We start from the raw sequence: 15,521 nt of genomic DNA on the forward strand, positions 1-15,521 counted from the left end.
CTGACTGTGCCACCCAGGCACCCCTATTTTTTATGTTTTTGAGGAAACTCCATAATATTTCCATAGTGGCTGTACCAGTTTACATTCATAGTAACTGTACACAAGTGTTCCTTTTTCTACATATCTTCATTAATACTAGTTATCTTTGTTTTAATGATAGCCATCCTGTGTCGGGTGTGAAATGATATCTCATTTTGGTTTTGATTTGCATTTCCCTGGTGATTAGTGATGTTGAGTGTCTTTTCATATACCTCTTGGCCATTTGTAATCTCTGATGAGATGTCTATTCAGTTCCTTGCCCAAATTTTTTTATTCAAGTTATTTGGGTTTTTTGCTATTGAGTTGAAGGAGTTCTCTATATATTTGATTATTAACTCATTATCAGGTACATGGTACGGAAATATTTTCTTACATTCCATAGGTTGCCTTTTCATTTTGTTGATTGTTTCCTTCGTTATGCAGAAGCTTTTAGTTTGCTGTAGTCCCACTTACCTAGTTTTGCTTCTGTTGCCTGCTCTCTTGGTGTCTTTCCAAGAAGTGATTGTTAAGACCAATGTCAAGAGGCTTTTCCCATTTTCTTTGTGAAGTTTTACCATTTCAGTCTTACGTTTACATTTTTATCCATTTTGAGTTGATTTTTATGTATGGTGTAAGATAAAGGTCCAGTTTCCCTCCTTTTTATGGATATCCAGTTTTCCTTAACACCATTTTTTGAAGAGACTCTCCTTTCCCCGTGGTGTATTCTTGGCACCACTGTTGACATCAGTTGTCTGTGTATGTGTGGGTATATTTCTGGGCTCTCTGTTCCATTCCATTGGTCCATATGTCTGTTTTAAAAACAATCCCATTTTTAATAGCATCAAAAAAATAAAACATTTAGGAATAACCTTAATCAGGAATCAAGGAGATGAAATACTTATACACTGAAAACTATGAAACACACAAAAAAATCAGGCAGACACAAATAAGTGGAAAGACATCCCATGATCATGAAGTGGAAGAAAGAACATTGTTAAAATGTTCATGCTACCCAAAGTAATCTATAGATTCAATGCAATCCCTATTAAAATCCTAGTGGTCATTTTTTTTTTTTTTTCTCACAGAAATAGGAAAAAAAAAAGTCCTAAAATTCAGGTGGAACTGTAAAAGACTCCAAATAGCCAAAGCAATTAGCTAAAGGAGCATAGCTGGAAGCACCACTCTTCATGATTTCAAAATACATTATAGAGCTTTTTAGGGTTTCATGAATGAGATCCGAAAAGCTTCAAGAATCTGAAAATTCTACAACTGCATTTATTTTTCACAAGTGATAAATTAGGTGAAGATGTACCAGATTTGATACCTCATTGCAAATATGATTTGTGCTGGAACATCAAGAGCTCTTTAGTATATGTGCTGCCGAAGCGAGCACTGGAACATCAAGAGCTCTTTAGCTACAGCCTACTCTGCACCTTTTGCTGCCTCTAAATACCTTTCCTTGTGAAATGGTTTAAATTTGCCTTGGAAACACCAGCAGTTCTACTGCTAAGGCTACAGCATATATTTGTAAAAACTTTTCTGCTCACTAGGACACCTTGTTAATTACATATTGGGCTTATATCAATATTGGGCTTGTTGACTGCCCGCTATTTAGGAGTTGAAGCCTTACTCAGACCATCTGCCAGACCTTGTCCATTGGAAATGCTTTTCCCTATTACTGTAATGAAATCACTAAAATCATTTCCTGTTCCTGGTCCTTGTTCAGATCTTCTATCTATTGTCAATAAGAGGATATTAAAATACTCAGGAAAGTCCACATATCCTTTTCATCTTAGTCTACAGTGTAGCACATGGCTTTGTGTAGTGCTGGAAATAATAAATAATGATGTCAAGCCTATTATAATAATAAAAAAACAACAAACGGCTGCTTATTAAACTCCTTCCCCAGCTGGTTTTCCTTTGACATCATGGAATCTGTTTATAATGACTTTTATGGGTTTTCCCTCTTACTGTTCAGGTTTTATGTGATTACAGAAGAAATTGAAACATTTTGGGAACAGACCGTTCATAGAACCGAGTTTCCTGCTCAGTTAGGCAGATTACGACAATGGAACAGTGGGAAGGGAAGATGAAGAGACTTTTTATTCTCCTGGAGGAGTTCTGACTTCCTGAAGTATGGACTTGCTTCCAGGAAGGAGTGTATATTGAAGTCATGGTGGGTGGGTGGATGGAGACTGTATTATAGTCTATAAGTCAAGAAAATGCATGTACATGGCTTTAGTATAAGTCACTGAGTCGGTAGTTTTGTTTTTAGTGCTTGTCTGTTGACCCCATACCATTTGAGGAATTTGGCAGCTCTATAAATTCACTCTTCCTTTGGAATTTGTATTTGGAAGGCTAGTGGCATTTGTAAATCCATGAATGTGCTTTCTTCAAAGTACCATTGGCAATGGACTTGTCTCTCCTGTGCCCAGGAGCAAGCATTCACTTGGCCAATCAGCAAGTACTCCTGGAGGAAACAAATCCTTTAACTCCCCCATCTCGGAGAAGTCTCTACTGTCTCACCATTGGGCGAAAAAAAATCTGCTGGTGTTGTGGACCCAGGAACAAAGTCCCCAAAATGCCCTATTTTTTTTTTTTTTAATGTTTGTTTTAGGTTTGGATGAACCAGATAATGTCCTGTTTGTCATAATCAGTTCTAGAAATAATTTCAGTTTTTGTGATTGTAATAGTCAGTATTGAAAGTGATTTGGAGACTTCTTGCTCCAGATGTACTGTTTGCTTGTTGCCCACAGCAAGTGATATCTGAATGGTCTTCAGAGATCCAGATTTCATATTTTCAGATGAACCTTGAGTAATCTGAAAATCTTAGAAGATTTTTTTTTTCTTTCATTCTATTTGGACATGTTTTAATGTGGGTTTGCTATCTCTTTAGAGCACTTGGATGAAGAAACACAATTTTTCACAACAATTTATGAAGCGCTCAAGGATTATTTTATGTTCCAGGAAGTTGTACCCTGAACTCTTGTGGCCCCAAAGGAAACCGGGGGGATCGTGCTGCAGAAGCCCTTTGGAGGAACGTGCCAATTACTCCGTAACCATGAGTTGGCTCTCCTTTGATGGAGAGATTAATAGTTTCCATAATCATATCATCCTGGTTGCTCTGTGCCCAGAGTTTACTTAGACTTGAAAGAAATGGAAATTAATTGGAAAAGAAAAAAAAAATGTTCCTCTCTTGCCTCGCTTCCAAAGCCTCTCATCTGGAGAAGGGATGAGAAGGAGATTGAAGGGTGTGTTGTCAGTGGAAGCCAAGAAGTTTATTCTCTTTCGCAGTTCTCGATGTAAAGATCCAGAAGAAAGTAGCTGGATAGTGGGGAGGATATAGGCATGGGAATTGGGGCACAGCTCTGCATATGTAATTCCAAACAGAAGACAAACATTTTGGTAGCGTACCTGGTATATACCTGTAGAGTTGTCCTATGAAGCCGTGAGCACCTGCTGCTGGAAGTAAGTGCAAAAGAAACAAAAAGGGGGTTTTGTAGCTCACGTGATTGCCATCAGACAAATTAGATTGCTCTACTTCGACTGTAGAGAAAGTGCTATGAGCTTATTTGTCACATCCTTGGAGTTGGGGAAATATTTCCTTTGGTTAGAATCTATTCTTTTCTGGCTCTGAAATTGGAGCTCAATTCTTTTTTAGCCCCGACTGTCACTCCGTCCAGTTCTCTTGCCCTTTGTGCCAGTGCTGATAGTTGTAATGTTGCTGTTGAGCCTCAGAGGATTTCAGTGGACAGAGGATTTGGTTCTCCTTGGGAGCATTGGGATATTAATAAAATTCTGTATCTTCAGTCAGAGACGAACTTCCAACAAGTGATCAGTAAGTGTTTTGTTGAAGTTTATTGAATCAATCAGTAAGAGAAACTGAATTGTAGAACACTTCTCATTTATTCATTCATGCCACAATATATTGTGATTTTTTGGAATTGACACGTGTTAAGCAGTGTTTGGTTTGTGGGACTAAGAAGGTGACAATTCAAAATAGGAAGAAAACAGGGAGCTAGTTAATAGGTGTTCATTCTACCAGTTTCTGAACGTCAAGGACCATGTCACTTCCCTTGAAGTGATGTACTTTTGTTACCAGACAGAGAACCCATTCCAAATTCAGATTCAGCAGCTCGCTACTTGAAAATCGTTACTCAAGAGACAAGTGATGGTGGGAAAGGAATGGTTGCATTGTTCAGGAAGTTGGCAACTTGGGAAGGTGATGGACGAAGGTCTCAAAGACCATCTTCCCCATCCACGGGAAGGCATGGGAAAAGGGAGGGGGACCTATGTGCCAGAGAAGCAGGTGCCCAAGTCATTTGTCAACGTGACCCTGAGTGGGCTTGCTGGCATTAGCAGCAGCTGTTTTGGGATGTAGTCAGGCTTTATCTTCTGGGAAAGTTTGGTCCTTCACTGTTTAAGTCCAGGGGTCTGCACCTCTCAGGGAAGGTAGGTTCTGCTACAGATCAAGAGCTTGATGTTAGCAAGCAAGGAGTGCGTAAGCTTGAAGCAAGTTAACCCTTAAGACCAGTTGGGGTGCTGTTACACTTTCACTCCTGCAAGTTATCTGCCAGTAGGAGATTTGGGTCTTTTTTTTTTTTACTCTTACACGATTATAAAAGGATTGGTCCTTTTTTGGGAGGATATCTCCCTGCAGTTTATATGTAGGCCTAAGAGCAAGCACCCTTCCACCCCTGGCCACGTTCAATGACAAGGACAGAAGATAAAGGTTTGCCTCACTCCTCTTTGGGATCTTACAAAGATACCACCTCTCAGGCTGCTCTCATTCCATTCCAGGGATTGGCCATATCCCACCTTCAGAGGGAGGCTCTGCATTTTAGCTTTCGCAAGCGCTCTAAATTCTCCATACGGTATCTGCTGAATTGAGAGCTAGCGGTCATGCCAACAGGCCTGCCATACCACAGCATGAGGATGCCACTGCAGAGGCTAGAGGTGGGGGGTTGGGGGGTGTTGGTCCAGGAGGCTGGAGGAATGATGTGTATATAAGAGACTCCAGAATTTGGTGCTACTGGGAGCTGAGGTGAAGCCCCATCACCTGGAGAGAATTCTGGAGCCTGACCCAAGCCAAAAGAGCCCAAATCCTGAATCTACATTAGCTGTAGAACACAGCCACGAACAATGGTGAAGTAGCCAGCACTCTGGAGGCCAAGAGTTCACAGTTGGAAAGAACACAATCCTTTTCACATCTACCGTGAAGTCTCATGGTTACACCCCTATGGACACTGTCTTAGGAGGAAGCTCTTTAAGACAGTAAACTTTTGTTTGTTTGTTTTTGAAGCTGATGATGCTTTAAGAATTCTTGAAGATTGAATTCTGACAATATTGACAATATCTTATCAATTTCAGTTGTTGAACCAGAGTAAGTTAAAATAGATTGGATCAAATTGGATCCAAAACAAATTGATCTTTGGCTTATTAATTTTCCTGTTACTAACAGATGAGGGCTCCAGAGAAAGAGCAGATTTGATATAAGCAAAATGAAGCTGTACATTTTCACATCTGAGTAAGCATATGAGTTGAATTTTGAGACCCTATAATGGGAAAGTCAGAGGAGAGGGACTTACCAAAGTTTTAATAAGAGAATCTTTACAACTTCTTTTGGTATTTCTATGTCAAATATATTCTGTATTCCTCTATGTAGGTTTATTTCCAAGAAAACAAAGTGGCAGGTGAAGATAGATGATAAATATATTTTTTAAAGATTTTATTTATTTGTAAGAGAGAGCACAAGCAGGCAGAGTGGCAGGCAGAGGCAGAGCGAGAAGCAGGCTCCCTGCTGAGCAAGGAGCCTGATGCGGGACTTGATTTCATTACATTTTAGGAGGCTGGAGGTTTGCTGACTGACTTTGTATCCAGAATCCATAGGGACCACCTAATAAATATGTTATGAAACATCTTTATCTTGGAGTAAACCCAGAGTGTTCCTTTAAAAGCTGGCACATCTAAAGGAAAAGAAATTGGAAAATTCCAAATCTAGTTTACAACCAACCTCCAATGTAAAACAGCCTAACTAGTATTCGTTCATGTGTTAAGCAAGCATCAGCTGATTCCCAGTCACATGTCAGTGCCAAGGGATGGGAATACAGTGCTTGGAATATGGCAGTTGTTCCACAAGTGTTAATTGCCTAAATACATGAAAGCTATGCTCCCTATCCAGAGACAAAATTACCTAAAGCTAATAAAGCTTAACCTTTAAGCAGTGGTCCCCAAAGTTTGATGCACATAATAATCACCTAAAGATCTTTAAAAAAACGCTGATACTTGACTCTCCCCACCCCACACGCCCCTTCTCCTGACATTCTGATTTACTTGGTATGGGGTGCAAACTGGGTATCAGGATTTTTAAAGCTCCCTACGTGGTTCTAATGTACAACAAAGTTTGAGAGCTACTATGTTAAGGGTTTCACACTTGCTCAAGCCCCTTCCAAAATGCCTGGGAGGTGCCTAACAATTTCAGCTGTGAAATTTTTAGTCATTTTCTTGGATGGTCTCCCAAGTTGAATAAGCTTCAGGTGCTACAAAACCTGGATCCAACCTTCTGTATCCTTGAGGCCTTCTTCATCCAGTCAGCAGGTTACTCAGCCAGCACAAGCCTTTCAGAGATACAATGTGGCTGAAAGATGGAGGTTACCAGTCCTCTTATGGCTGTGACCACATGAGAGCTCAACTATTATAAGCAACACCTGCCACTTTTTGTAGGCTCATCCCTCTTGTTTTTCTGGTCCATGACTGTGACATTGGATTTCTGCAGTGCTTTCAGAAGGAGCTCCACTTTGGCATAGAATTGGTTGCTACCAATGTCAGGGCTCCATGGGTTTGGGGGTTTTGCATTATGATCGGATTTTCATGGTTAGTACAAAGTTTCTAGCATTTTTAGCACCAGTCTTTTGCAAGAGACACGCTTGTTCGCTGGTCCTTTTCTGTGTCCCTGGAGTTCTGTACCTCACCATTCTCCCTGTCTTTCCTGGGGGAGTTGCCTGGTGATGCTTACGAGGCTGATTTAAAGCTCTACAAAATTTATTCAGTGATTTTATTACAGAGACAAACAATAACCATTTCTGCTGTACATGTGGGCCAGTTGGCAAACAAAATGGCCACATGTGGAATTTCCGCTTCTTTGCCTTTGGCCATGTGAGCATCTGGGACTGTGTGTCCCTGCCTCAATGGGATGAGCATGCACACAGCCTGGAGAGGAAAGAATGGAGCAGCTCACTGTGCAGAAGCGTTTTGAAGCGGCTCTGAGCTTGCTTAGTTGCTGTGTGAGCTAATTTGCCGGTATCATCTGGTATCATCTACAAAGGCACAAAGGCTACTCCTGGCTGCTTTGAGGCTTTGTTTTCCTGGTGGTGTTTTGTTGTGAGTCCTCTTGGTCCCTTAGGTGTATCAAATGCCTACTTAGCAGGTCATATCCAGGTTATTCACACATCTGATTATCAATGGCTTGTTACCTTTCAAGGAAAAGTTACATAATACATAAGCCAGAGTCCTCAGTGATGACTCAAGGCAGATTAAGGGCATGGCTGCTTCTCTTTGTAAGAAAAATTGATTTTTTTAAAATTGATTTCTGTCACAATGGAGCCTGTAAAGTCTTTTGATATCTGGCACCTAAGAAAAGGTAGCTCCAACTAACCTCTTCCAGTGTGGGGTCCTGGGGTATTAATGCCATGCAGGTAGGATTTCCCCAAAGGTGAAGGGATGATCTCTCCTTTGTGTCTATTTGGAACTCCTGGAGAGGCATTCCTTTTTTTCTCCCTATGGTGTTTTTTTTTCTTCACTCTTCTAGATGGTCACATTTAGATTCTTTCAGAATATTCCTGATCATTGTAAGAGCTTGGCCACACTACAATGAACTCTGTTAGAAATACAAAGGAGAAAGAGGTTAATCAACTTTGCTCGTTTTCCCTGATGTAGACTTAGTGATACCCTTTCATAAAAGCTTCAGAGATCATTAATTAGACAAATGGTACCGGCTTTGCTTTCTGCAGCCCCAACAAATGCTGTTTGGCTTGTAGGAGAAATGACTAGTTGCACTGAATGAGGGGGGTGGTAATGCCTCTTTGAATGGTACAAAGCAAACATTAAGACAGCAGACATTGGGAAACCAAGTGCGCCTGAGCAACAGGGCCCATTTCCCTACGCACAGTTATTTTCAAATGCTGTAAGATAGTCTCCTTTCTCCTCGAAAATCTGAACAACCAGCATGTCCTAGTGATTTGGAATGTTCCGTATTTCCATAGTTAATGGGATTTTCTCACAGTTTGCTTTATTAACGTGAACAGGAATGCTGTCTTGCACAACTCCAGGGGGCAGCATTCACACTGTCTCTTATGAAGGTCATGCCTTCTGGGCTTAGAATGCCATGACTCTTCTGGATGGTATTGGGTACTTCATACTTAGCTTGTAATAATAGACAAGGAAGCTTCCTATGACTTAGAACCCAAAGTTCAAGAGTGCTAAAACCCTGAAGAAACAAAAAAATCCTTTGGGTTCCATAGTCTGTTATTTGAAACTTTTTGATACATTGAGGTGAAAATTACCTGAGATAAGTGAGGCCTGGGACTCTGGTCCCCCTCTGTTACTCTCTGTGACTTTAGGTGAGCTATAATACATAGCAAATAGAAGGCTTTGTTGTCACCAGTACTAATTGGGCCGTTTTGTTCAATGTGTTTGACCATAAGCCAACATTTCTTGGAGTAATAATGGTGAAGCAAAGTTGTTCAAATTAAAAATAGGCTTTCCAATTGTAATTTTTAAAAGTGTAATTGACAATTGAAGTAGATTTGCATAAAGTTGCGTGTAACCAGACGTGTGCACGGCTCTTCCCAGAAAGCCATGCGGGTGTTGTCAGAGATGAGTGCTCACTGAAGGTGTCATGTTGGGAAGATTACGTGTTTTTTGGAGGAAGATTTAGTAGATTTGGATTTTGAGGACTCAAGAGATTATGTCCTGGCCTGATCTCTCTCCCTCATCCCTTTGCCTCATCAAATTACTTTCCATTTGAACATGAGTAGAATCCCATATGGCCTGTAACATCTGAAGTCTTGTACAAACACCTCTGATTCATACTCAGATACATGGGGCTTTGACCTTTCTGATAAAGGATTACAGAGAGCATTTTGTTTTATCATCACATTTTCATTTCTCTCACATAGACTTGCTTATTTTTGTATTCATTCATTCTTTCTCAACAAACATATGTTGAACATCTTTTCTGTCACAGGTGCTGTGTTGGATCCTGGACTGTAGGGATGAAAAGCATAGTCCTTGCTCTGGAGGAGTTTATGGTAAAGGAGAGAAACAAGGAAACAAATAATATAATCCATAAACAAGAGTAAGCTCAGGGAGCATTCCCGCTGTGATTGTGGCTTCTGGAGTATGGTTGCAGTTTGTTTCCGAGATCCCCTTTAATTAAATGGCAAAATGTAAACTAAACATATACTCATTCATGGGCATTCAAACCAAGTCTCATCTTAGAAGTGGTAGCATGATGAGTAAGACAGCACAGCGCTGTCCGAACAGCTAGTTTCAGGTTCTTTTTCTGCCCTTTACAAGCTGTGTAAGTCTGGGCAAGTCACTGCACTGTTCTGTCTCCATTACTTTAAAGACCAAAATAAGCAATATAAATAAAAGTACTTTGTGAAATGGAAAACACTATATACATTTAAGAATTTTTTAGGGAAAAAAAAAGCAGTTTTCCACATGCACACACACACACTGAAGAATAATAAGCACAACTTTTTAAAAAAGATTTTATTGGGGCACCTGGGTGGCTCAGTGGGTTAAAGCCTCTGCCTTCAGCTCAGGTCATGATCCCGGGGTCCTGGGATCAAGCCCCACATTGGGCTCTCTGCTCGGCAAGGAGCCTGCTTCCTCCTCTCTCTCTGCCTGCTTGTGATCTCTGTCTGTCAAATATATAGATGAAATCTTTATAAATAAATAAATAACTAAATAAAAAGATTTTATTTATTTATTTGACAGAGAGAGAGAGAGAGATCACAGGTAGGCAGAGAGGCAGGCAGAGAGAGAGAGAGAGGGAAACAGGTTCCCCGTTGAGCAGAGAGCGCGACTGGGGGCTCAGTCCCAAGACCCTGGGATCATGACCTGAGCTGAAGGCAGAGGCTTAACCCACTGAGCCACCCAGGCGCCCCAATAAGCACAACTTTTACTTTGGGCCCCATTTTTTTTTAACCTGAAAAAACATTCTTTTTTCCTCTGAAAGGATTTTTTTAATCATACATATAAACTGGATTGCGACTCTCAAAACAATTCTTCCTTTTACCGGAATTCAGTCACAAGGCAATTAGAAAGTATGCATTTTATTTTATTTTAATTTAATTTTTTAAAAGATTGTATTTATTTACTTGGCAGAGATCACAAGTAGGCAGAGAGGCAGGCAGAGAGAGAGAGGAGGAAGCAGGCTCCCTGCGGATCAGAGAGCCTGATGCAGGGCTTGATCCTAGGACCCCGGGATCATCACCTGAGCCAAAGGCAGAGGCTTTAACCCACTGAGCCACCCAGGTGCCCTGAAATTATGCATTTTAGACCCTCAATTTTTGTATAGCATGGTATTAAAATAAAATCCCTATAGATGATCCTCAGAATAACTTTGCAGAGAATGATTTTCCCTGAAGGGTGCTTACTGTATGCACTTCAGTCTTACTGCACAAAAAAGAAAAATTCTCCATGCATTCCATACAGTATACACCCGCATTTAGTGTATTACTCAGCAACTCACCACTAAAAATTCAACATGTCTTTTCCCATCTTTAGAAGTATAACATCTCGGGACTGCAACTTTTTCAAAGATAATTGTGTAGATGATGAATGCTATCATGGCTTTTCAAACTTTGATGAGGTATTTGTATAAGGATTTGGAGTTAAAACATATATTAAAATAAGTGTTCTTGTCTGTGGCGATATTCTTCTGTATCAAAGAGCCATAGGGAAAGGGAAGAGGAAGGAAACTTGGAATTACTGAGTGCTTCCCATATGCTAAGTCCAAATCTAAAGAATTTACATACATAAACATATATATAAAACAAAAACACCTGGCTAAGCTACAATCTTTTATTCTTCATAATAAGAAAAAATTAAAATGTATATAGGGTTAAACATTTTACTTCAATTTTCATGTACATTACCTAAAAATAGGATGGGGGTAAACAGGAGTTGCCCACATGTGGGTCAACTGTTAAGTCCAGAAACATCATTTTAAGCAAAACTGTGTATCTGCACAACATTAAAACTATACGTTTCAACTTTACCCTCTCTCCTGAACTGCCATGCATATAGCATAGTTGTAGGGGTGAAAATAAAATGATGCTACAGGCTAATCTCAAATGCTTCCCTAGAATGATCCATGTACAGCTCAGAAACACAATCAGAATGTTCATACTGAATTCATCTTCCTCTTAAAAATCTTTTGCTTTTATTTTCACTTCTTAATTAATAGATTTCTGTCCATTGAGATTCTTAATTTAAAATTTAGGCACAGGGGCGCCTGGGAGGCTCTGTGGGTTAAAGCCTCTGCCTTTGACTTGGGTCGTCATCCCAGGGTCCTGGGATCAAGCCCCGCATCAGGCTCTTTGCTCCGCGGGGAGCCTGCTTCCTCCTCTCTCTGCCTGCCTCTCCGCCTACTTGTGATCTCTGTCAAATGGATAAATAAAATCTTAAAAAATAAAATAAAATTTAGGATCATACTTTAAACTCTCCCTACCCAACTCTCCAATTATACCTAGTTGGTAGATTTTATATATTATTTCCTCTCTGTCTCATGGGTTACATTCTGTGTAACCTACCACCACCCTGGACATCATCTTTCCTGCAAGCCTTCCTTCCTTTATGTGTCATTACTTTTCTCCAGGATTATTAGGATGGCCCAACTTGACAAACATCTTGCCTCTCCACCATGGTTTATCCTTCATTTGCTAATTAATTTGCCCACGTCTCAGATTGGCCACAGCCTTGCTTTGCTTTAAAGCAAACTACTGTTTACAGAGAGAAATTTGCCCAATCGACCAAGTATTTTGAGGCTAGCACAGTATATCTCTTATTTGCCATTCCAGGTACTTACATAATCTGAATACAAGAGTCTCATGAGGGAGATAATAACATCTCTTTTCTGGATACAGAAAGGTTCAGACAGATTAAGAAATTTGATCACATAGTAAGTGGAGGAGTTGGGATTTGAATTGAAATTTGACTATAAAACCTATTTTCTTACCTAAATATGCTTCTTTTCCTATATTACATGAACATTGAATTGCCCCCATACAAAATGCTGTATTAGTTTTACTTGTTATTTTCCCAAGGAGACGCACGAAAGGACAAAGCAAGTTTCCAGCACTGGAACACTTTTGGTCATATGAGTATTCTGAAGGTATAACACCCATGCAATCTTTCTGAAAATCGTTTTTCAAGGATTTACTTCAAGAAAATAAAAAATTAGTTCACAGGATAGAAGAAACAGTAACTTATGGGTCAGAACCCTTTTGTTTGATGAAAAAGGGATCAAGTCAGCTGCGGCTGGTTCCAGATATTCAAACAATATCATTAGGTCCTGCTTTCTCTTTCTCTTTCAGTAGTGCTCTTCTCCATGTTGGTATCACTCTAAGTCTTCTCCTTTGGGTGACTTCCATTAGCTATCATCCTTCAAGGTTAAAGATAAAAGAATCTCTATTCTTCTAAATTGTAAATAAGTTCTTGGACCTGATTCTTATTGGTCTAGATTGGGTCATGTGACCATCACTGGCCCTTCCTCATTTAATCTGGCTAAAGGCTAGCAATCCTCAGCCAGGCTGATGTAGAGTCATGTGACTGTCCTAAGAGTGGGTAGGCAGAGAGAGAATCAAGTTCATCCAAAGCAAGTGGCCTGAGTGTGGGAGTCAAGAGGGAGACCCAGAGGAAAAAGATTCTGTTAACAGAGGAAGAGGGAATAGATCTAGAAGTCAGAAACAGTAATGTCCTCTACCAGCAATGAACCAATAAACAAGGAAAATTTTTAGTTGAGATCAAATCATCACTGACAATATAGTATTTGATGAAATCACTAAACGTTAATGTACTAATAATTTGCAAGTAAAATTTCAACACACATTTGAGGCTCAGTAAAGATTTGTTGAATGAATGAGTGAGGGGTTAGGAAGTTTGAGATAGAGTGGGCTGGGGAAAGAGAAGCAAGAGCATTCTAAATTCTTTGTCTTGTTAAGGAGAAAGGTTATAGTTACTGATTAATCTTGGTGTTGACAGGGTTATATACATTGAAGTGTGTTTACTAAGCATTCAAGAATAATCACTATTGAAAAAGGAAAAAAAGATACAGAATTTCTAAACTACTGGATTACGAAGGGAGAGGGGGCCACAAAGAAAATTTGGTTGATCCAGCAAAAATCTGGTTGTGAAAGGAAAAGAAATAATGCATTTAATACCCATGATTTGAATGTGTTAAATCCTATTATTAAAAGTAAAGATTTTTCTGTTGAGATGAAAATCAAATTTTATGTTGTTTAAAGGAGACAGCTGTGACAACACACAATAAAGGGATGGATAAAGAAAAGCTAGGTAAGTGATAAAATAGAGGGCAAGAATCGAAAAACTAAATAGGATTCAAAGCAAAAAAATTTAAAGGGACGCCTGGGCTGTCTTACAAGTGGTACAACTAATATAATAGCATGCCTGTCTCAAGGGCTAACAATGAGGATTCCAATCCTTTGAAACAAGCATGCTATTACATCTTCATTTTACAGATAGAGAAACCAAGGCATGAAAGAATTAAGTAAGTTGCCTGAGGTCACCCAGCTAAGTAAGCGGCAGAACTGCTTTTGGCCTCACAGCCCATGTTCTTAACTCCTATGCTCTAAATGCACACACATGTATAGACTTTTGTACCTTATAGTAAGAAATAGCTGGGCTCTTCATATTTGGTTCCCATCTTCTTCCTGGCCTTCTAGAAGACTAGACTTGACAGCTGTCTTGCGGTAAGGAAGGGCATGGTGATTAGTTGTGGCCGATGAAAGGAGAGCAGAAATGAAAAGTGTCATTTCTGGGCCAAAGCATTTAAGAGCTGGCATGCCACCTCACAACTCTCTCTCCTCTCTCATGACAGCCGTAGACAGAGATGGTGGAGGCACAAGATGGAAGTTACCCAAATCCCTGACTAACCGCCCACCCAGAGAAGCACATGGAAGGGAGCTGCCCAGCAGAGTCTCCCAGTGGGTACTGGACTTAGAGTGAGAGAGAAATAAACCTTTATCGTCTCAACATAATAAAGAGATAACTTGTTCCTGCAGGATTGCTTACTCTGATTAGTACGTGCCCCCAAATGAAGAATTCATATTCTTTTCAAATGTAATAGAGTATCCGTGATATTAGATAATGTAATGAGCCACAAAGAACATCCTTACAAATTTCCCTAAGCAGAAATCACACAGGCACATTCTCTGACTCTAGTGCTCTGGTGTAATAAAGGAAAAAATAATTAAGGGAGAAACTAAAAGAACATAACTGCATGGAAACCTTTCAATAATGGATAATTTTCTAGGAAAATGTTCAATACTAAAATTACCTCAGAAGGAAGTAGAGAACCTTAAAAGGCTAAGAATATTCACATTGGTGAGGTAGTTAAAAAAAAAAAAAAAACACCTTGTTTTTTTTTTTTACCCTTGTCTCTTTCTTGAGGCAACAGAAAATGGTGAGAAATTTCTAAAGTAATTCTACAGAGATAACAAAACCCTGTTAACAGAGCTGGTTAAGAACAGTCATACAAAAAGAAAACTACAGGCCAGTTTTTCTATTAATATGGATGCAAAAATTAGAGACAAAATGTCAGCAAATAGAATTTAGCAACATATCAAAAGATATATAAATATAAATATATATATATATATATATATATATATATATATATATATAAACACCATGACCAAAGTGAGTTTATCTTACAAATATTTAACATTAGGAAATCTTTTAATAGATTAATAGATTTAAAAAAAGACTAGCTATGTCATCATTTCAGTGAGTGCCAATTATTCACTTGATAACATTTAACATCTATTTCTGAGAAAAATCCCTCTGTAGTCTGAAATAAAAGAAAACATGATACCTATGGCAAATATGATTCTTAATTAAAACATTAGAAATATTGGCATTAAAGCCTGGAACAAAACATTAATCATTGTTATTAAGCATTGTTCTGACAACCCTACCTAATACAGTAGGATGAAAAACAGATACAAGGTATAAATATTAAAAAGAAAAGATTAAAAATACTATTATTTTTATACAGTTTGTTTTTCATTAATCTTTTTTTTTTTTACAAATAAAGCACAGAAACAGAAAACTGCATAAAACCAATGTGCATCTTATTGAATTATTAAAAAGCAAATACTCCCATATCCATCACCTAGCACATGAAATAGAACTTTGCCAGTCATCCAGAAGTCTGTCTATATGCCTTCCCCCCAAAACAAACCACTATGCTG

The sequence above is a fragment of the Meles meles genome, chromosome 8 (assembly GCF_922984935.1).
Source record: "Meles meles chromosome 8, mMelMel3.1 paternal haplotype, whole genome shotgun sequence".
Lineage (NCBI taxonomy): Eukaryota > Metazoa > Chordata > Mammalia > Carnivora > Mustelidae > Meles > Meles meles.